The sequence below is a fragment of the Alligator sinensis genome, unplaced genomic scaffold (assembly GCF_000455745.1).
Source record: "Alligator sinensis unplaced genomic scaffold, ASM45574v1 scaffold114_1, whole genome shotgun sequence".
In the NCBI taxonomy this organism is placed as follows: Eukaryota; Metazoa; Chordata; order Crocodylia; family Alligatoridae; genus Alligator; species Alligator sinensis.
The window spans coordinates 38,241-59,747 of record NW_005842525.1 but is presented as its reverse complement, the minus strand read 5'-3'; the positions used below and the strand labels follow the sequence as shown (position 1 = coordinate 59,747).

At 42.8% G+C, this 21,507-nt stretch overlaps 1 long non-coding RNA gene across 1 annotated transcript in view; it reads right to left on the bottom strand.

Annotated features, from left to right (window-relative positions):
• LOC112551608 overlaps window positions 1-21,507 on the bottom strand; it is an 83,854-nt gene that overhangs the window by 35,643 nt on the left and 26,704 nt on the right. Inside the window, exon 2 of the long non-coding RNA XR_003095904.1 lies at window positions 1,882-2,001. This is a non-coding gene — a long non-coding RNA (uncharacterized LOC112551608). The remainder of the gene's footprint in view (window positions 1-1,881; window positions 2,002-21,507) is intronic.

Sequence of the window (21,507 nt, the reverse complement as noted above, 5' to 3'; positions counted from 1 at the left end):
TTTAAACTTGTTTTCTTAGTTTATAGTATGGATTGAGAGGCTTCAATAACACCGGAGCCCTACAGTGCTTGATGCTGCACATACACATAACAAAAGACCCTCTGTGTTAAGAACTTATCACCCAAATAGAAACAACAGACAAAAGCCAAGGGGAAAAAAAGTTGCATTATTAAACTTATCTTGCCAGTGGAAAAGAGAGAGACAGAAAAAGTAAGTGACCTGTCTGTAATCACATAAAAAGTCCATGGCAGAGATTGGAATTTTATCCCAGACATCCTGAATCCTAGTTCATTCCTACAAATCAACAGGGAAAAAGTTAATTGGGAGCACCAGTGGACCTAGACCCCATGGCACCCTATGCCTCCTGGCTCACCAGTCAGGAGGCAGAAGTACAACATGCAACAGAAGGATATCAAATGGAGTGCCCCAGGGGTCAGTCCTGGGGCCGGTTTTGTTCAGTATCTTCATCAACCTAGAAGATGGGATGGAGTGCACCCTCAGCAAGTCTGCAGATGACCCCAGCCTGGGGGAAGTAGTAGATAGACTGGAGTGTAGGGCTAGGATTCAGAAAGACGTAGAAAAATAGGAGGAATGGACCAAAAGAAATCTCATGAGGTTCAATAAGGACAAGTGTAAAGTCCTGCACTTATGATGCAACAATCCCATGCACCAATTCAGGCTAGGGATTGACTAAGCAGCATCTCTGCAGAAAAGGACCTGGGGGTTACAGCAGACAATAAACTAAATACGAGCCAGCAGTGCACCCTTGTTACGAAGAAGGCTAACAGCATATTGGGCCGCATTAGCAGGAGCCTTGCCAGCAGATCGAGGAAAGTGATTCTTCCCCTCTATTCAGCACTGGTAAGGCCACATCTGGAGTACTGTGTCCAGTTTTGGGCCCCCTGCTACGGAAAGGATGTGGACAAATTGAAGAGAGTCCAGCGGAGGGCAATAAAAATGGTGTGGGGGGCTGGGGGACATGACTTATGAGGAGATGCTGAGGGAACTGAGCTTATTTAGCTTGGAGAAGAGAAGACTGAGGGGGCATTTAATAGAAGCCTTCAGCTACCTAAAGGGTAGCTCCAAGGAGGATGGAGCTAGGCTGTTCTCAGTGGTGAGAGGTGATAGAACAAGAATCAATGGGTCTCAAGTTGCAGCAAGGGAAGTTTAGGAAAAACTTTCTTACCAGGAGGATAGTAAAAGCAGTGGAACAGGTCACTCAGAGGGGTTGTGGACTCTCCATCCTTGGAGACTGGGCTGGACAAAACCTTGGAGGGGGTTGATGTAGTTGGGGGTAGTCCTGCTTTGAGCAGGGGGTTAGACTAGATGACCTCCTGAGGTCCATTTGAAACCTAATTTTCTACGATAAAAAGGAAGCTGCACACAGTCTGAAGTGATCTTTAAGGCTGTGAAGATTTCTGTGACTAGAAGAGAGTTCTTGGATTGTGCAGAGCTTAATGATTGGGTAGGGAAGTTTTAGGGTCTGAGAGACAGCTCCACAATTGTGAGGAGCCCCAAAAATACTAGAAGCATGGTCAGTGAGCCAGCCTGGGAGATGGTAATGATTGCACAGAAATTAAATAGGAAGAACCCCTGGGTTCAATGAGATCTATCAAAACTTAATCTTAGGACCCTGTGATGGGACTCAGTGGAGCACAAGGATCTGAGCCCCACTACCTCCAGATGCTTTGCATCTTCTAATGGATATCCATCGGTTGGGGCTTAAACATAATAATAAACTGGAACTGAACAGGGAACTTAGACCATCAGCAGTACAGTAGGAAGTGATATTGGACAACAAACACCTGTGACCTACCAATCCCCATGATGTAGGGAACTCCTGACACACATGAAATCCAATGTAATTAGTACATGACAAACCTTTTACACTGCCTAGAAGTGTCTCCTTGGAAAATCCTTGTAGCTCATTGTTCCTGTCAAAGCAGATGACGTGTTTATAAATGTCACCCAACAGACATCATCACAGAATCATCACCAGCACTTAAAAAGAGAGAAAAAGAACTCAAACACCAAGGAGTAACTGCCAAACGTTTCAGCAGAACACAAAGTAATGGCAAAAATGAACCCCAGTTTACCATTTAACTCTGGCTCAAAAATAATGGCCGATTCTACACAGTAGGCTAAAGGAACAGTTCCACTCGAAGGAAAGAATAACAGGTATAGAAGCACTGTAGATTTGGACATATGTCTAACCCCATCCAATCATCAGGTTCATTGAGTTGTTGCTGTAGCATTACAGCTTGTCTTTTTTAAATATATATTCTGGTTATTTTTCTTTACAAGACTCCCAACAAGCATACAAATGAATTTTTACCAGATATATTTTAGTAATTTCATTGCAGTAGACAAGAAATATTCTATTTTCATATAGTTTCTAACAAATTATATCAGTCAACTAAACAAAGTTTTCTGCCTTTTCATTTATTAAATTTTCCTGCAATGTTATTTATATATTAATGTAACTGTACACAGCACTTTGCAATAGGCTGAGTATGTTAGCAAAAGCACAGAGTCCTGTCCCACAATATTTATGGCCAAGACTACATGGACACAGTTGCCCTGGGGCAGGGAATCTTGAGGCATCTATGGGGTATCTTTTGAAGAAACTTCCTTGCTGTGGGAAGAAATTACCCTGAATTTGAATCCATAACATTTTGCAGGTTAGGGGAAGATTTATCTCAATTCAAGGGGCTATGTCAAACAATCACAGTGTGTCTTTTTGGGGGGAGAAGGGAAAATGGGTGTTTTCCTATGATACTCTGTACATGTGCTACAGCCTAAAAAAACAAAACACAACAAAACAGACAGGTAGCAAATACCATTCAAATTTCAAGTATTTCCTCAAACATGGGGGGATTACAGGAATGCTTAAACAGGGAAGGATGTTCATCAATATCCTAACTAGATCATCATCCTAAACATGATAACCCTTCACATTTTTTTAAAACAAATTCTGTACTAGTGGTCTTGATTTCCTGTGTTAATTCTTGTTACACAAAGGGAAAGAATGGCATGAGCAGGAAAAATATAGAATCCTGCCCACTGCCCAAAGATAGAAAAATTCTCCAGATTAGGAATGAGGCCTATTAGGACAAGAAAACAATTCACTTTCCATAACTAGATTTCAATTCTGTAAGATGCTGAGCACCTCAGGCTCCCACAGAAATAAACAACATGTGAGGGCACTTAAGTCTCTTTCTCCATCTGATGGGGACAGATGGAACAGAAATACATCTCCAGTAGGAACTAGACCCACCTTTGCCAGACCTCCGAATAACCATCAGATTTGGCTTTGAATCATTGTTTACTAAAGATACATTTGACCATTGATCAAAAGTGGAAAGTTCTGCATTTCATTAAAAAACAACAACAAATTCTGAATCATCCAGTCTCCCGTATGAGACATGCTTTGTTTTTATATTTAATAGTTTCAGTAACTATGCAATATGAAACTTCTTCAATCCAGTCTTCAAGTGTGGGTGGGTATGAATATTTCCAGCTCCTAGTAATGAAGAGTTTGGCACAGGCTCATGCAACAAGCACAGGGTTGTTAGTAATACTCTAAAAAAACTGACTACAAATTCGTTATTTGTTGAACTCCAAAATGTAGTACTACTGAGGTTACTTTTGTTTCCCACATCTGAATATGACAGTGAGATTTTGTGGGGTTACGCCAGGTATCACTCAACCTCAGGCTGAAAAAACTGTCATGAAATTAATCTGTACTTCATTTCATTTTAAAAAAGAACTAGATTACACAAAGAAAAAAACCACTCAGTGTGTGCAGTGATATAACAAGAGGAGTAGGTGCCTGGGGCAAACCCTGTGGGAGTGCTGCAGGGAACGTGGGTTGAGACCAGGGATGGGAGGCAAGGGAGAGAAGGAGTTCAAAGACTGTGGAAGGGGAGTGGGTGGTTCTGAGAGGGGGTGAAGGGCTGGTGCAGCAGTCCTACCCATGTCAGGAACTCCTAAACAGTCCCTGGCTGAGGAGCTGCTGCTCCCACTGCCACTGCCACATGCTCTGCCTACCCTGGCTGTTGCTCTTCCAGCATCCCTCCTAACCTATCACCTTGAGGGCTTGCTCCTCTCACACACCTCTAGTTACACTACTGAGTTTGAGTTCCTTTCCCAGTCCAATAAGGGTTACAGTTACTGAGTAATTACACAAGGCAGTTGAAGACTTAAAGGTTGTTTTTATTTTACTGTGCAACTTTCTTTTCAAAAAGAAAATATTCACATTTATTTCTGAACTGGTTGCCTCTGGCTGGCTACTGGAGTGCATGAAATAAGTGGTGGATGCCTCCTCCAGCCCTTCTGCAGAATGAAACTGGATGCTTCTGTATTCCTGGTGTCCTTGAACACTATCTATGTCCCAACACATGTATTTGCCTCCTTTCACTCTTCTAGGACTAGGAGAATAGTCCCGATTGGAAACCACTCTCCAGTACAGAGGGCATATGGAATGCTTCTACTGGGGTTCTCCATTGACTATGGCATTAATTCATTAATATTCCTCTTACATTAAGGCAGCATAGAAACATAAATACATTTTAGGTTTTGGATCCTATTTAAATAACAACTTAGGTTGCTATTGTCTTTGAACAGTATATAAATTAACTCTGTACTGTTACGTCTCAGCTCTGTATTCTTGGGCAATTGGGGCACAGGATACAGTCTGTCTGACTCACAAAGGACTCACCCCCCCCTCCTCTACCTAAACGAAACTGATTAAGATGCAGTGAGAGACGCACCTAAGACCCTCACCAGATAAGGGTTACAAGAGTGAATCAACTGCCCTAGGTCTCATTTACGTGAGAGATGGAAAACAGAAAGCCTGAAGCAGAGGCTGCAGTGAATTCTGGGACCAGAGAAGCAGGAGAGCGCTGCATGATGGGGAATCTGTGCTTCCAATGTTAATCAACCCATGTTCACACACACCCAGCTCAGCATTTATCAGGCCAGTTCTAATCTGAATTGACTAAGGACTTTTCCCCCCCAGACACACACACACAGCTCTAAGTTTAATAGGCATCTCGGGCCGTACATTCCCCGGTCCCACTATGGGAGGCCTATTTAAACTTGATTGACTAAAACTCGGTTGCCGGGTTAGGGAATGCTGAGGCAAGAGACCAAGTCAGAGGGGGTATGGGCAACATTTGAACAATGGTTAAGGGTTCATCACAGCATCCAGCCTGCTGGAGCCCTAATCCCAGGTGTTGTCATATCTTTCCCGAGACGACTGGTGGGAGTCCTCTCCACAAAAGGTTATGAGCACCCCAATAATTGCTTTAAGTCTGTTAAAAGACTATAGTAAGATCTGGAAAAGTCATGCTAAGCTGAGGCTTGTGCACAACAAGTAAAAATCCAAAATCCTGATGCTGCAAGCTATCTATTGTTCCTGAAGAAACCATGAGATATCCCATCAGTATATCTGCCACCCATAGGAATCTCAAGCTGGCTCCCAAGTATTTGGGTTACTCCCTAATCTTAAGTGTTTCCTGATTATCAATCAGTTTCCTGAGATGGTCCAAACCAGATAACCCCTTGTCAATAGAAAAGACAATGATTTACACTACTGAGGGTGCTACGGAGCAGCTGAACTGAGGGTATAAAAATCTGTAAGTGTGTGTGCTGCTAGAGGGAGAAGAGGAAGAGGAAAAGGAAGGAAAAGAAGTAGAAGCAGGAGGAAAGAAGGAGAAGAAGAAAACCCCTGTGCTGACACCATCCCCTGTCGTTCTTGGGACGCTGGAAGAACAGATCATCTCTCCCTTCAAGGACTGTGCTACAGACTGTGCCTGTCAGCTTTGCAGCCTGAGTACCGTGGACTAGGTGAGATCCCAGCGTTCTCTGTCTTCTTTCTAGGCATAAACTTCTGAACCTGAACTGTATCAGTTAAGCTTGAGCTAAGTTTCCCCAAATACTTAGTGAAACCAGGGTAGTATTGTCATTGTTGGTGTTTGTTTTTCTTTTGCATGTCTATTACTACTAGTACTATTATATATTTCATATGCTTAGCAATAAATAACTTTTATAGTCAAACTGGTAGTAATTGGGTATATTTTTCCTTCTCTGCTTCTCTTTCCTCCCGTGCTCTGCAGCAACGCTTCTTTTACCTATGCTAAAGATCCCTGTGAAGCCCAAATTATTGTGGGGTCTGCTCATCAAGAGGCCAAAGATTGGGACGTGCTGAGTTTGAAACACATAAGGGGATCAGCTTGTACAGGCTGATTGACCCAGTTTGACTCAGACGTGCCCTTATGAACTGAATGCTGGCCCATGAGGGTGTCAGCTGGACACCCAGCCGGATTCAGAGGGATTCTGTTTACCTGTGTGCTTGTGTCTGACTGCATTTTATTGTTGCTCTTATGAACTGATTCTTGGCATATGAGGGTGTCAGCCTGTCCATGCTGATCAGCCCGGCCAGGTCAGGCGTGTCACGTTAATTTGTGTGTGTTTGTGTGTATGACTGATTTGGTGACTGGAGGAACCCAGTCCCATTGAGATTGAGTCCTGCAAGATAGCTCCACTGGGGGTCAGGGCTTGCAGAAGGGAGAGATACAGCTCCGTATAGTAACACAAGCAGCACATTGACAGAATCACCAAGACCCTAGAAACTATCCCTAATAAATGAGCACACTCCAAAGTAATGGGCAGATTTGGTAACAGTACTGCAAAAACTTTATATTTAATCTGTTATGCTCTTTCTGCCAATATGAGGCACTTTTTAATTTTAAATAAGTAAAGAAAAATAGAAGTAAAAATAGAAGCAAAATACCACCCAATGAAAAAAGATGCAATAATAGTTTACTATGTATGCCTTAATTAAATTATGAAAAGCACATTCTTCTAAATAATAAAGTGCGTACTAAAACTGAATGGATATAGCTGTTAATTGTCTTCTCCATTACAAAGACAGAGCTAATGCCATGATTTGAGACAAATAGTACTTAACCTCCTGAACCTTGGATGGAGAGAGAGATGGATGTTTGCTTTTGATCATTCCGCTCTTTTCATGAGCTGAATCAATACATACCCCTTGTAGCTTTGAGTCATGATTCTAATTAGTCAGTCTCATGGGCTTGGTTTACAAAGTGAAATATAAATCAACGCACATTTGTAAATTCCGACAAGCATTCTGGGCCAAAGCCACCTCAATAAAATAATTAAAATGGCATCAGCCTGTTAAGTTGTTCACCCCTCTGCCAAAATGTATATACAGTACTAGGAAATGACAACCTACATTAGAAATGGTAAGGAAAAAGGTTTTTTGAAAATGTTATAGCTGCAATAAATATGGGTTATAAAATAAGGTTTAACAGAATCGATTAAAACTTAATTCTCTCTCTCAATGCAAACACACTGGAAATAAGAAAACTAATACAGTAAAAGCTCTGTTATCCAGCATTCCCCGTTTCCGGGGGGATAACAAAATATGCCAGTTAACTGAATGGCCCCAGCCACCGCTTCTCACACCGCGTCTAGAGTCAATCTCCATCCCTCCCACGGCATTGCTACCCCTCCCGCCAGGGAGGTGGGTCCCGCACAGCCTGTTATGCCCCCGGGCCGTGGGGGCTTGTCAACGCAGGCTGCTTTGCCCCAAGTCATGGAGGCTCGGAAAAACCGGAAGTGCCACAGTGGGCACTTCTGGTTTCACTTTATCTTACAAGCTGGCACGCCGGTTAGTGCAGTATGCTGGCTTGTAAGATGCCGGACAACAGAACTTTTACTGTATAAGATCTTAAGGATTATAAACACAAGAAACACAGAAAATTTTCAGAACCTTCGGTGAAACTAACTAATATCTAGTGCCAGGAGTGCAGGCCATTTAAAATCTACTGAATAGAAAATAAAAAGAAAATTTTACAGGATTCACATCTGTACCTAAATTTTACAGGGCCTAAATTCTGGGATTCAATTGAATGGTTTCTTTCATGTTGTCGTGGAAGTGTGTCTAAGACTTAATAGGACTGGTCTTTTCTAGGACTGCAAAAGGCTCTGCTGACAGTGTCATATGCTTTGGTTAGATCCATGAAAGTGATATACCATGGTCGGTTTTGCTCTCTGCACTTTTCTTGAAGTGGAAAATACCACAGGGAAAATACCATGTCTATGGTTGATCTCCCAACCCTGAATCTGCACTGAGATTCAGGGTAGATATGACTCATCAGTTGTTGTAGGCACACCAAAATAACCCTTGCAAAAGCTTTTCCTACTATAATTAGTAGCAATTTACCTCTGTAATTGCTGTAGTCACCCTTATCTCCTTTATCCTTATCCCCTTTATTTTTACAGTGATGATGTTTGCATCATGCATGTCTTGTGGTCCCTCATCCTCTTTTCAACATTTGAGTAGCAGCTGATGAAGATATGGTAGTACGCTTTCTTTCCCACACTTGAGAATGTCCTTTGGAATGCCATCTTTTTCAGGAGCCTTGCCACTTGATAATAAATCAATGGCCTTGGTTAACTCTTCTAAAGTGGGCTCCACATCTAGCTCTGGCATGACCTGTAGATTTGGTATTTGGTGGTGATGTTTCTCCCTTGTGAGTATAGCTCTGAGTAGTGTTCAACCCAATGAGACATCTGCTGGCTTCTATCTCTAATGGCTTCACCACTGCGTGACTTAAGAGGGGCAACCTTGTTGACAGTAAGGCCTAGAGCTTTCTTCAGACCATTGTGCATGACATTTAGGTTTCCTGTGTCTAAGACTGTCTGTATCTCAGCACAGAGCTTAGTCCAGTACTGATTTACGCAACATTTGGTTGCTCTCTGTACCTCATTTTTTGCGTCAAAGTCTAGCTTTGGTGCTCTCTGTTGGCTTCTTGTTGTGTTCCAGATAGTCTGTGTTCTTGATGTTGGTGAGAGGTAATAGTTATTTTGCATTAGACAATATAAAACTAATAAACGTACAGTTGCCCACATCTTCCTTTCCCCACCAAATTTGGCAATAACAACAATGAACAATCAATTAACTGCCATTTGGATTTGCTGGCTCCCTTGAAATTGCAGTACTACTATTGTCAAGAGGAGATAAGTCCATTTGTTCTGACAGTACCATGTCCTGGGGGTTGTGTTGTACACCCCTTTGATTGTTTCCTGTCTGAGATATTATCAGGAAAATGACAGAATCAATGCCACTTATCTCTCTTCTGGAAGCTGGAAACTGCTGCCTATTTCTCCTCAGTATATGCCCATATGTAGTGACAAACTCTTAAGATTATGGGACAACTTCTTGGGGCAGATAGCAATGAATAATTCTCTGGTTTGATTCATAAAAACAGGTTTAAATTCAGAAATGAGAGCAGAGGTTGGGAGATACTAATGTAATGTCTGTTCTTCATTTTTATACAATGTACAGAGGAAAATCAGGTAAACAAGGATAAAATAACAATTAAAAGAATACAGAGGGTAAGAAGATAGACAGCAAGGAGAAAGACAGTAGTGAAGTCAGGTAGGATACAATTAGTGAAAGGACTGTTCCTAGTCTGGCTAGAAAAATGGACATGTTTAGTTTTTTTCTACTGACATGCTTATGCTTATGCAAGAAGCCTGGGCAACAACATGGAAGAACTAACTACTAGTGCAGGACATGAAAACCAGACACTTCAGGGATAACACAACTATGGCATGATAACAATCATGACTGGAATATAGGTTTTGAACTAGGAAAGATGAAAATAAAAGGAAAAAGGGAAAGGTTAATATTGTATTAAAGATGCAATTGATTGTATAGAAATAACATGGGATACCATGGGCAAAAAAGAAACTATTTGGGTCCAAAATCACTGAAAAAGGACCCTTTTTAAGTTGTTTTGCTCTCTGCCTGTAAGCTGCCATGTGGGGAAGGGTGACATATAAAAAAATAAAATCACATAAATAATATGTAATACATGTTTTCCAAAGGTAGATCGTGCTAGTCATTCTTGTTCTCACATCTTTCTTTGAAAAGGTAACTGATTTCCTAGAGAACAACAACTTGCTAGAGAAAAACATTTGTTTGATGGTATCTTTTATTGGGCCAACTGTCAAAATGAGAGTTTGTGATAAATTCCCCATGGTCAAATTTAGATGTGGATAGAGATCTTTGTAACAGTTTTACAGAGATACATACTCCTGAGAACTTTATCATTATGGGAAAATGTAACTTCATAATAAAGACTAAGGGAAAGATGCTACTAATAATGGTAAAACCTAGATATTTTAGCAGTTACAGCTAAATGGTCACTGACTCAACAATAGATTAAGTAGGTCTATAACTAAGATTCTCAGTTTCAAAAGGATGAACTTTGATAAGCTAAAGGGACCAAGAACTGTACTGAAATAGGGTGAGAGCTCAAGGACTTGCATGTGGAGGAGTTCTGGAATTTCTTAAGTCAAAGGTGCTAAAAGTACTTGAAATCTGTAGCCCAAGCAAGTAGGGGAAAACACTGTACAGAGGGCTACAGACATAACTGGATGAATAACCATCTCAAAAAAGTTAATAGGAATAAGCAGAGAATCTATGAAAACTGGAAAATGGACTGATTAGTAAAAATAATCAAGTAGCTAATGTACCCCTATATTTAAGAAGGATAAACACTGTGATCCAGAAAAATACAGGTCCGTTAGTCTTTAAGAGTATGGGAGGCTTTCAAGAGTATGGGAGGCTTTAGAACATTGTTTAAAGAAATGAATGATCAGAGAAGTTAAAATGGTAAATGGGATAAAAGGAGATGAGATTGTGCAGAGATCTGGAGTGAGATGACATCACTATGCCAATGACACCCAGCTCTACCTCTCTTTTTCTTCTGACCTTGGCCTTGGAGTCTCCGGCCTTTCCAAGTGCCTGGCTACAGCTGTGGATTGGATGGGCATGAATCTATTGAAACTTAATCCAGACAAGACAGAGGTGCTTGTGCTGGACAGACCATGAGACTTAGGAGAGGGAGTCTGAGATGCCTATCATTGATGGGGCCTCTTTTTGTCACTCTAGCTCATGGCCTTAGGGTGCTCCTGGATCTTCTGCTGCAGTTGTATCTTCAGGTGACAGTGTTGGCTAGGAGTGCTTTTCACCAACTCCATCTGGTCAGAAGGGCGTGACCCTTTCTTTTGTACTCAGGTCTGGTTGCCATCATCCATACCTTCATAACCTCAAGGGTAGACTACCACAATGCACCCTACACAGGGATTTGAAAACTGTCCTGAAGCTACACCTTCTAACAAGAATGATTTGCCACAAGCACAGAACTCCAGTCCTCCAGAGACTGCACTGGCTCCCATTAGCTTTCCGGGCACAATTCGAGGTGCTGAATTTTGACCTACAAGTTCCTAAATGACCTCCCTTATGGCTCCATCACGATCCCAAAGGTCAGCTGAGAGTATCATCAGCACATCAAGTTTGCTTGGTGAAAATGTGTGGGAGGTAGTCTCAGGTGCTCAGTTACTCCTCAGCTGTGGAACTCCCTGCCTCTTGAACTCCTAGAGCCCAAACCTGGACATCTTTCAGAAGTGCTGTAAGACCTATATGGGCAGGCATTTAAGTTTTTTTGTTCTCATACTGTAAGCTGCCCTGAATGGGAAGGAATGGGAAAGGAAAGGGCAGCATATAAAATATAAAATTGCATAAATCAGGGATGTTAAACTCATCTGACTCCATGGGCCAGATGAGTCACTAGGCTGGTCTCTGGGCCAGATCAGGCCACACTGGAGCCAGGAAGTGGGGCTATTCTGGCAGTGTGCCCTGTGTTGGCCCCCTTTGCTGTGTGCAGCATTTACAACCAGTCCAGCCTGCATGCCACCTGCACTGCACAAAATCATTCCAAAACCCACGGGTTCTCCAGGTTGGATCCAGCTCTTAGGCTGTGTTTGACATTCCTGATATAAATAAATACATTTTAAAATGTAATACATGTTTGCCTACCATGAACTACCTTTGGCATTCTCATTGTCATACCTTTCTTTCACAAATTAACTGACTTCATAGATTAAATATGCAAGATGCAAGATTTGTTTGGTGGTACCTTTTATTGGGTCACTTTGTGCCCAAAAACATGTCTAATACTTCTCCCAATTATACAATTTGTCCAAAATAGATGTTAACAAAAAAATTCTTACCATCCCACATTTTCTGGACTAGCATGGCTACAATATCACCTCAATTTTTTTTACACTAAAGAAATTCAGGTCTCATCTAGATTTCAGTAAAGCAGGTGATATGGTACCATATAAGAAATTATAAATTTCTGGAGAGGCCAGAGAGCTCAGAGGATCCTGAGGAGGAGGAAGCATGGTGGCGCCCCAGAGCAGGGAGCACGGAGGGCAAGTCAGGCCAGTGAGGGCCCAAGCAGTTGCTTACGAGGCCAGCGTGGGCAGAGGCCAGCAACAGCAGCGACTGGGACACCGGCAGAGCCAACGGGGCCAGAACCTGGACACGGATGCCAGACAACAGGTACCAAACCCAGGGAGGGAACAACGCGAAAACAGGACCCGAGGCCCGGGTGGAGTCAGGCACCACGTGAGCCAGGAAGCACAGAAAGGTGGCGGCAGATGCTCGGTGCAAGTACCACCTGTAGCCCACAGCTGCAGCCCCTAAGAAACTGAGCATCAGTGAGGGCCAGAACACTGGTCCTGATGGACAACATCACTGTTGGTGTTAGGCGGGGTGTAGGGGAGGTGGGGCCCTGAGAAGCAATAGCTGCGAAGACGACCAGGGGAGAGGAACAGGGGAGATGGGACCAGACACCATCCTCCTGCTAGAAAACCAATTACCATCAAAGACATGGCAGGAAAGATCCCTGGGGAGCTGACCCAAGGCCGCTCCCAGTAGCCTGGCCATGTAGCCCAGGAGATGAAGGCGAGGTTTGAAAGAAACCCAGATACGTGATGCTCAGGGGGAGAGGCATGGCAGGTTACACTGTGCTAATTAAATTTCTTGATGATACAAAGTTGGCAGCCATTGCTAATACAGGCGACCCTTGCCATTCGTGGGGGATACACTCTGGAGATCCCCACGAATGGCGAAATCCACAAATACAGCACTGCATTCTTGAATGCCATCTGCGTTCATGAACATAGTGCCCCCGCTGGCTGGGGGCCATGGCTGTGCTGGCGATGGCGGGGGAAGCCTGGTGGCGGCAAGCACAGAGCTCCTGAGGAGCTCCTGTAAGTGTACTTAAGATGCGGGTACGGCATTCACAAATATTTGAAACCACAAATGCCAAACCCGTGAATAGTGAGGGTTTCCTGTATGCAGGAGGACTGAAATATACAGAACTGGATAACCTTGAGAGCTAGATTAATAGAATAGGATACTAATAGAAATGGAATGAAATGTAATAGTATAAGAATGCAATGCCATTCAACTAGGAAATAGTACAGTAACAGGAATCCCTGCTCTAGAGGCTCATCAATTGGAAATGATATAGAAGGAAAAAGTCCCAGACGCATTAGTTGATCAAAGGATGGCTAAGAGTCATAAATATAACACAGTTGTGAAAACAGCAACCACAATCCTCAGATATATCAGGCAAGGCATTTTCTCTAGAAATAAGAAAGTATGGACACTATTGTACAAGTCATTACTGAGACTTCATTTGGAATACTGTGTGTAATGCTGGTCATCCAGGTTCAAAACAAATGAACTCAGGCTGGGACAGGTACAGTGATGGGAGGATATGAGAATGGCAAGCCTATTATACAAGAAGGAGAAAAAGAGACTGTCATGTTTACCTTGGACAATGAAGGCTAAGAGGGGATGTTATTGCTCTCTATAAATATAACTGAGATAAATACCAAGGGGGGAGAAAAGCTATTTAAGCAAAGTTGGCACAAGAACAAATGGGTATAAATTCACCATAGAAAATATTAGGCTTAAAATTAGAAGAATGTTTCTAACCATCAGAGGAGTGATGTTCTGGAACAGGACTAGTGGGAGCAAAAAGCCTATCAACTTTTAAGATGGAGCTTGATCAGTTTACGAAAGGTATTATAGGATATAATTGCCTGTGATAGCAGGGGACTGGCCTCAGTGACCCAGGAGGTCCCTTCCAGTCCCATGTTCCCCTGTAGATATGCTCTGCATAATTTTCTTGAAGTGGTGGCAACTCCCAGGACCCCACATCATATTGATTTTTTTGCTTTGCCTTATCTGTCTCTCTCTATATATATGCTGGTCCCTGTTGACTTTAACACCAGTTTCTAACAGTGCTGGCATTCTTGTTTTCAGTTTTCTGTTGAATAAAATGTTAGCAAGTAACAAGTCATGCTTCATCAGTGCTAGTCTATAGTTTAACGGAATTATGACTAAATATGGCTCGGTGTCTGACTCTGCAGCTTTTCCTATAACCAGTTTATTATTTTGACATTATTTTATACCAAGCTCTTGAGGATAACAGAGACTAGTAGTTACATGTCCTAACCCAAACTCCACTACAGACTGTTTGAACTTGCACCAACTTCATCGTGGTCCATTGTCAGACATGACTACATCAGATATACCTTATTTAGAAAAACATACATTTGCTATGCATAATCACCTGTTCAGCTGAAGTATCTTTCAATTAAGTTATTTCAGGGATGGGAGAATACCAGTTTTTCTAGTTAGCACAAACAGATCTAGGTCTACTTTCTCTAGAGCGATAATTTTCCTTGGGGGTCAGTCATGTATTTTTGGGGAAAATCTGGTGAGCCATGGCAACTTCCTATGCTGCTGCTGTTCAATGGAAGGCAGAATAATATGGCTCTACTCCTACTCTTATATTTTTGAAACTCTAAATTACCCTTGTGTATATTTTTAAGCTCATATCTCTGCAGTAGTTAGAGATCACCATCTTTATGCCTTTCAACAAAATCTCATCTTGTACAAAGAATCATACTAACAGCAGAGAAATTGCTATCTCAGTTACTCTGTGCTAAAAGCCCAAATCATTTTCTAGAATGCCACATTCTGAGGCCCAGCTCTGATAATCACAGCCAACATTAAATCTTCAACAGAAGAGGACTTGGTTTTTTGTTTGTTTTAATAAATTTTATAAACAGAATACTTAGTTCTGGACCTATCTGTACTGTACTTTTGTGAAACATTCTGGAGACTGTGTCTGCAACCACCAAATCTCTCCCAGGTTTATATTCAATTTGCATACACGCACACACACATACAGATACACACACACACACACACACTGTGGCAGGGCATTGGTAGTGCTTGCCACTGCAAGGGCTAAGTCAAGCAGCTGGCAGGTACTTGATTGTGGCAGGCATTTTAAAACACTGGCTGCCTATATGAACAGGGCAGCTTACTGCTGGAAGCCAGGCAGGAACACTGCCTGACTGAACTGCTGCATGGAACATCTTGCAGGTAGGAGCTGGAGGCTCTTGGTCCTGGGCATGAACTAAAACTGCACCCTGCTGGGGAAGGATGGTCTGGTCGGGCTCCTAGTGGCGCAGGAGTCCCCAGGAAATGCCAGGCCAGTTACCTCCCCAGTGAAAGGTGAGGAGGGGCACCTTAACCCCAGCCCCCATTGTCGGGTGGGCTTTTGAGGCAGTGGCAGTGCCAGGCACAGCTACGGCCACCTGAGCCTATGAGAGGGGTATAAGACCCTGGAGAATGTGAATAGGGGGGCCAGGCATGACAAGCAAAGTGCCACCTAAGCCCAGCAGGGATGGGAGATCCCAGAGACCCCAGAGTGGGTAGTATGGAGAGCTTTGGGAGGCCCCGCACAGAGTAGGGCTAAAGTGTGAGTAGGTCTGAAGGGTTGATAGTGGTCATAAATAGCTTTGTCATTAGCTTCCACAAACTCTTTCTAAGGACACCTCCTAGACCTCAGCTAATTGATCCAATATAGAAAAATATTTGGCATCAGCCATACCACCCACAATTTTTCTCCCTTGATAGATCGTGAAGAATATTGCCTTTTACATTAGCATTATTTTGGGTCTCTACATAAGAGAAAAGCGGGGGGGAGGGTTCTCCTTGTAATGACCAGACAAGCATACCCACTGCTCCTGCTTCTATTTGCTCCATGACTCCTAGAACAGCAGCTCTTCTTTTAGCCTTGACTGAAAGCAAAGGGAATTTTCTTAGGGGCTTAATCTGTAGGGCAGCTGGGCTTTTTCAGCTGTATTCTGCATACTGTTCAAAGCTTCTGTATACATTGACAGTATACCCTATACCTGATGTCCCCAAACTTTCTGAATTGTTTTAATGCTTTGGCTCCTCCAATGCATCTGTTGATGATACAAGGTGTTTCCACCTAATAATGCACACTCTTTTGCCTATGTAACAGAGCGCCATCCTCAGAGGCATTTGAGAATGCCTGGAGGTACCCCTGAGTCCCACTTTACTTTGAATTTTCTTCTGAGAACATACTCCCCTGTCACCACTTATTGTTACTTTGAGTTCTTAAAGGGGGGGCTGCCTCAGGGCTTCCCAGATCTGGTCTTGGCTCTCAAACACCAGTAGGTGACGAGCTACTGCCTGAAGGGCTATTTGCATGACTCCGACCTCCCCTTATCATGCCCATGTCTCACGGGTGTTATTTGCATCAAATGTTCACTCTGTTGGGGTCTCAGCCAAAATGGTTTCTGCCCCTTTTCTGTAGCTAAGCCATCCAGCTCAGACCCATTGCAATAGGACCAGCTTTGAGGCACTAGCTTCAATCAATATTCTTCTCTCTGGGCCCCTGGCCCCTGTAGCTGTGCCCCTGTGGGTGCTAATGAGGCTTCGACATCCCATACAGCTTCAGCCATAAACCACCGGTTTAAACTGCAACATAAACAGTAAGCCCCTGGGCTATAACAAAGAAAAAAATAGGGTCATTTGGCCTGTTTATCCATGGCTCCATGTCTCTGGGTCACTCTGTTGGTGCTTTCACTTGCAGAGCTGCTTCACAGCTTCCTAGAGCCTTCAGGAATCCACTCACTGCCACAGCCTGGGCTGGGCCCTGTGGCTAGCTCAGCCCAGAGTTTATATAGCTCTGACCTGAGCTCTAACCCAGTCATATGACAGCCCCAATCAGCTGACTGCTCTGCAGGGCTATCCTTTAACCCCTGCTCTGCTGGCAAGCTGTGCTGTAAAGACTCTGGTCTTAAAGGGACCACTCTGCTTCCTACTAACAGAGCTAGATTTCCCTGTTACAGACTGATACTGGTGGAAATGGTATCTTTTCTAGTTTTTTAATTTAAGGATATATTTAGTCCACAGGTTTCTTTAGTGGAAGTAAACTCTTTATTGTGGGCTTTGTGTTTTACCCATTTACTATGTCTTTTCCTTAGCATTTGTGGCAATATTTCTGGAGCAATACACGTTTGTGCTCCAATATTCAACTTAAAATTAATAAATGTGTCATTTACTTTCAGGTTGGTAGTCCATTCATCTTCTGTTGAAGCATTTTTCATTTTTTCTATGAGAAATTTCTCTGAACCAGTACTGCTGTCTCTGTCCTATTTTTCCGTAGTATGCGCACACGGCTGCCTTGCATTGGTTGTCAAAACATGTGCAGATCTTTATGCTGTTCTTGATTGACTCTGACTTTGCGCTCCTTATGTCTTTAGCTCTTACATCTCTTTTCTTCAGTTCCCTTCAGTGTCAGTATACTGTCTACCCTCCACAAGCTTCAGTCAAGACAGAGTAACTCCCACTGCTGGCAAATTCTAATCGTTTTCTCTGGTGTTAATGTGGGGATTCTAGTAATCCTCTGAGTTTTTTGTTTCAGACCCTACTCATGATCCAGTCTTGTATCAGGATCTCAGCTATCTCCATATTAAAAGACTGACTCTTCAGCTTCAGATCAACACAAATTCTTTTATAGTTTCATCCATCATCATTTAGTATCCTCTGTTTAAACGCATATTATTCATAACTTCCATTTTTATTTGGAGGGCACTACTTCACACATTGCTGAACTTCAGATTAATAATTATTCTCCTCTATCTGAAGTCAGCCAAAGACATGCATCCAATAGTTCAGAAGCAGGCACTTTAAAAATAAGACTACTTTCTGATTGCCTTCATTTTCACTGGTCCTCATTATTTCCAGAAAGAGTGAAGTACTGTGAAATTCCTTCCATTGTCTCCAAATTTTCAGGTTTCAATTCTGATTGGAGTATTATTTGTCCATCCAAGGACTCTTTAGAGGGATTTTGATTTTTTTGTTTGTTTCATTTCTCTAAGAACTGTGAGTATATCTAATGGAACAGATCCCTCAAGAGATGATTATGCACAAGAACTGCAGTCGTACCAAGATTCAGATACTAACACACCTCATTCGAGATCCTGGATATACCAACCAGGCACAACCATTGTTTTTAAATGCCCAGGTCCATTCTCACCAAAGCACTAGGATGCTTAGATCTGCACCAAAACACCCAAGACTTCACATCACATAAATATTTAGGCAGGACTTTGCTGAATCTCACAGTAAAGTACATAAATTGTGATTAAAAAATGAACAGTAATAAAGCCCTTTTTTGAATCAGCTAGAATTCTCTGGAATGGCTGAGGTTCAATGCACACAACCACCTAGGCTAGGGGCCCAGGGGCTGTATTATTCAGTTTAAGATTGAAGCCAAAACAAATATAATTTCTTTTGAAGGAGTTAAAAGCAATCTGCAGGGCTGTGAAATAGAAGCTGAATTAGCAAGAGCAGCTAAATGACAGCAAAATTGCAGAACAAAGGATAGCTTGATTTGTAGAACCTCAAGACAAATAAAATGAAGAAAGGGATGTTAACAACCATGGAATGAAGAGTTTAAAAGGGATCAGGTAGATTGATGAATGAGTCAATTAACTCCCTCAGCACTGCCTGAATAGAAATGCTGTTGCCACTGCCAAGCAGTTGGTTTTAAACTCTGGATGGAGCAGGAATAAAAGGGGTGGGGGAGGAGGATGCAAGTGCACCAGTGCAGCGTCCCCTTAATCCACCCGGGGATGTAAACTTTATAATTCCCTTCCTCTTCTAATGTGAAAAAGCCTGACTATGGTGAGAAACAAGGCATGATACAATGCTTTATTTTGTTGTATTTTGTGAGAGGCATGTAGGTGGAGGAGAAAAGGGATAATGTCTGATCTGCAAGGGGATATAATGGTAGGCAACCACTGATCCTCTGGATCATAGTGTACATGTAAAAGGTCTAGTCAGCTGCCTTGGGTGACAAACCCAATTTGAGAGCAACACAGCTCATTACAAGTTTCACAGATCCATATGTTCTCTAAGTTGGAATCCAAACTTACAGCATGCTGCTTTCCTCTTTCTTGCTTTGCTTCCATCCTCTGGATCAAAACTGGTTCCTGTGGAGCTGCACTCAGTGCTAGGTGTTCCCTCCAGATTGGACAGAACTCTGTGCGCTCCTCCAAGCCCTCTACGCTGATGTCAAACAAGTTCATATCATTTTTGCACACATTGTGGAATAGCCATAGAGGTTGACCCCGCTTTCTAGAGCCATCTCAAATCTCATACAAAATGTTCTTGGGAATATGGTCTTTTCCCACTCTCCTGACATTGCCGATCCATCGCAAACTTTTCTTCTTGATAGTGGTTTCTAAGTGTGTCAGTCCTGCATGCTCCAAAACCTCCCTGTTTGGTACTGTCTTCCCTCTTTATTCTCAGGATCTTACACAGTCACCTCATATGGAAGCTCTCCAATCTGTTGATATGCCTAGCATATGTAGTCCACATTTCTGAAACAAAGCAGGGATGACAGCACACAAGTCTCATAGATTCATGTCTCACCTTGCTGTTATGCCATGCAATTTTCTGTAATAGCCCAAAATTCTTAGCTGCTTTTTTGATTCTGTTAGTCAGTTCAGTCTGAAAGTCAAGATGCCTGCTGATTGTAGAACCCAAATAGCAAAAGCTGTCAATTACACCACAAGATTTATCTGACCAAAAAATGCCAGGTATTGGTTCTTTCACCCCGGTACTTGATCACAGTCTTTTTTAGACTAATTTCCATTCTGAAGCTCCTGCTTGATTCAGAAAATCTGCCCACGAGATTCTGCTGGAACGATTCACTTTAGGAAACTAAGGTTATGTCCAGTTCTTTCACCTTGGTTTTCACTCTAAACCTTGCAATGTTGAACAAACCTCTATCTAGTTTGGTTCGAAGATAAATGACATCACTGGTGTCCTTGAATGCGTGGAGAAGTAGGAATGAAAAGTAGATGTTGAAAAGCATGGAAGCTAAGACACAACACCCCCATTTTACCCCACTGTTGATATCAAAGGAACTTGATTCTTTGCTTTCATACGCTACAGTTGCCTTCATACCCTGAGTGAGTGATGATGTTCAACAGTTTGGGAGGACAACCCAGTCTCTTCAGACCAGTAAGTCCCTATCTGTTGACTGTATCAAAGGCCTTCATCAGATAGATGAAGGTTATGTACAGTGGTATTTGTTCTTCTCTACATTTCTATTGCAGTTGCTTGACTGAAAATATCATATCAATGGTGGAATGTCCTATGTGAAAATCTATCTGATTTTCAAGATAGATTATTTCACCTAGAGACTGCAGCCTATGGAACATGATGCAAGTGACAATTTTTATGACACCTCTACAGTTGTCACAGTTGCTTCCACCACAAGGGGATATAAATTTGCTGTTTTAATCAGCACTGGGTTTTGTTAAAAGTGTGACTGAATGAGGTATATAATTGGTGTATAATGAGGTGTACAATGCTGTGTATGACTTTAGTGTCAAGTCACCCAAAACTCCTGAGTAGAACCCTTTTTGCTGTTTAGAAACAGACTTAAATAAGTATTGCTGCCCAACAAAATGCAGATGGATTTAGGTAACCAGGTAGAAGCCTGTGGTTTTGATGTCAGAGGTCCTGCAGGAGTGAGAATGTACAAGTGGCTAGCCTAGCTTGTGGTATGCAGAAGCTGATGGTAAGACTAGTAATAGTGGATGCTTGGTAAACAGAGAATTCCTTGGGAAAGCAGCAAAAATTTAATTAACTTTCCATTATTTTAAGTTGTATTATTTTCTTATATTACCTAATAGGCCTTTTTAAACCTAATATTTATGATTCTATAACCAACCTTTTACTGGTTGGTTGGCATGCTCAGAACTAGGGGAGAGCCATGGGATTCCTGTTCCAGAAGTCTATAGTGTATGTCTATGGTTAGTGTGAGTCTGTGCATGAAGGGAGAGGTGCCATAGACAGTGGAAGGAGGGGATGCTAACGGGGCTCAGTCCCCCCAGTCACGGGGCAGCAGTAGGGCCACAAGGCAGCCTGGCCAAGGGCTTCCAGTACAGCAGGGGTGGGGAGGGAGTGGGGCTGGGGCTGAAGCAGGCACTGGAGCAGGCGCTGGGGCTAGGGAGGTGCTGCACAGCCAGCAGGACACAGGACTGAGCTGCAAGTGGCTCATCCAGGGGGCACAGCTCTTGCTGCTACGTGCACCCCAGGAGGCACAGGGGGCAAGTGCCCCCAGATCTGTGCAGGGCAAGGCAGGCTGCCATTGCGGGCTGGGGCCAGGGCTGTTCTGAGCTGTTTCTGGGGAGGGGGGTTGG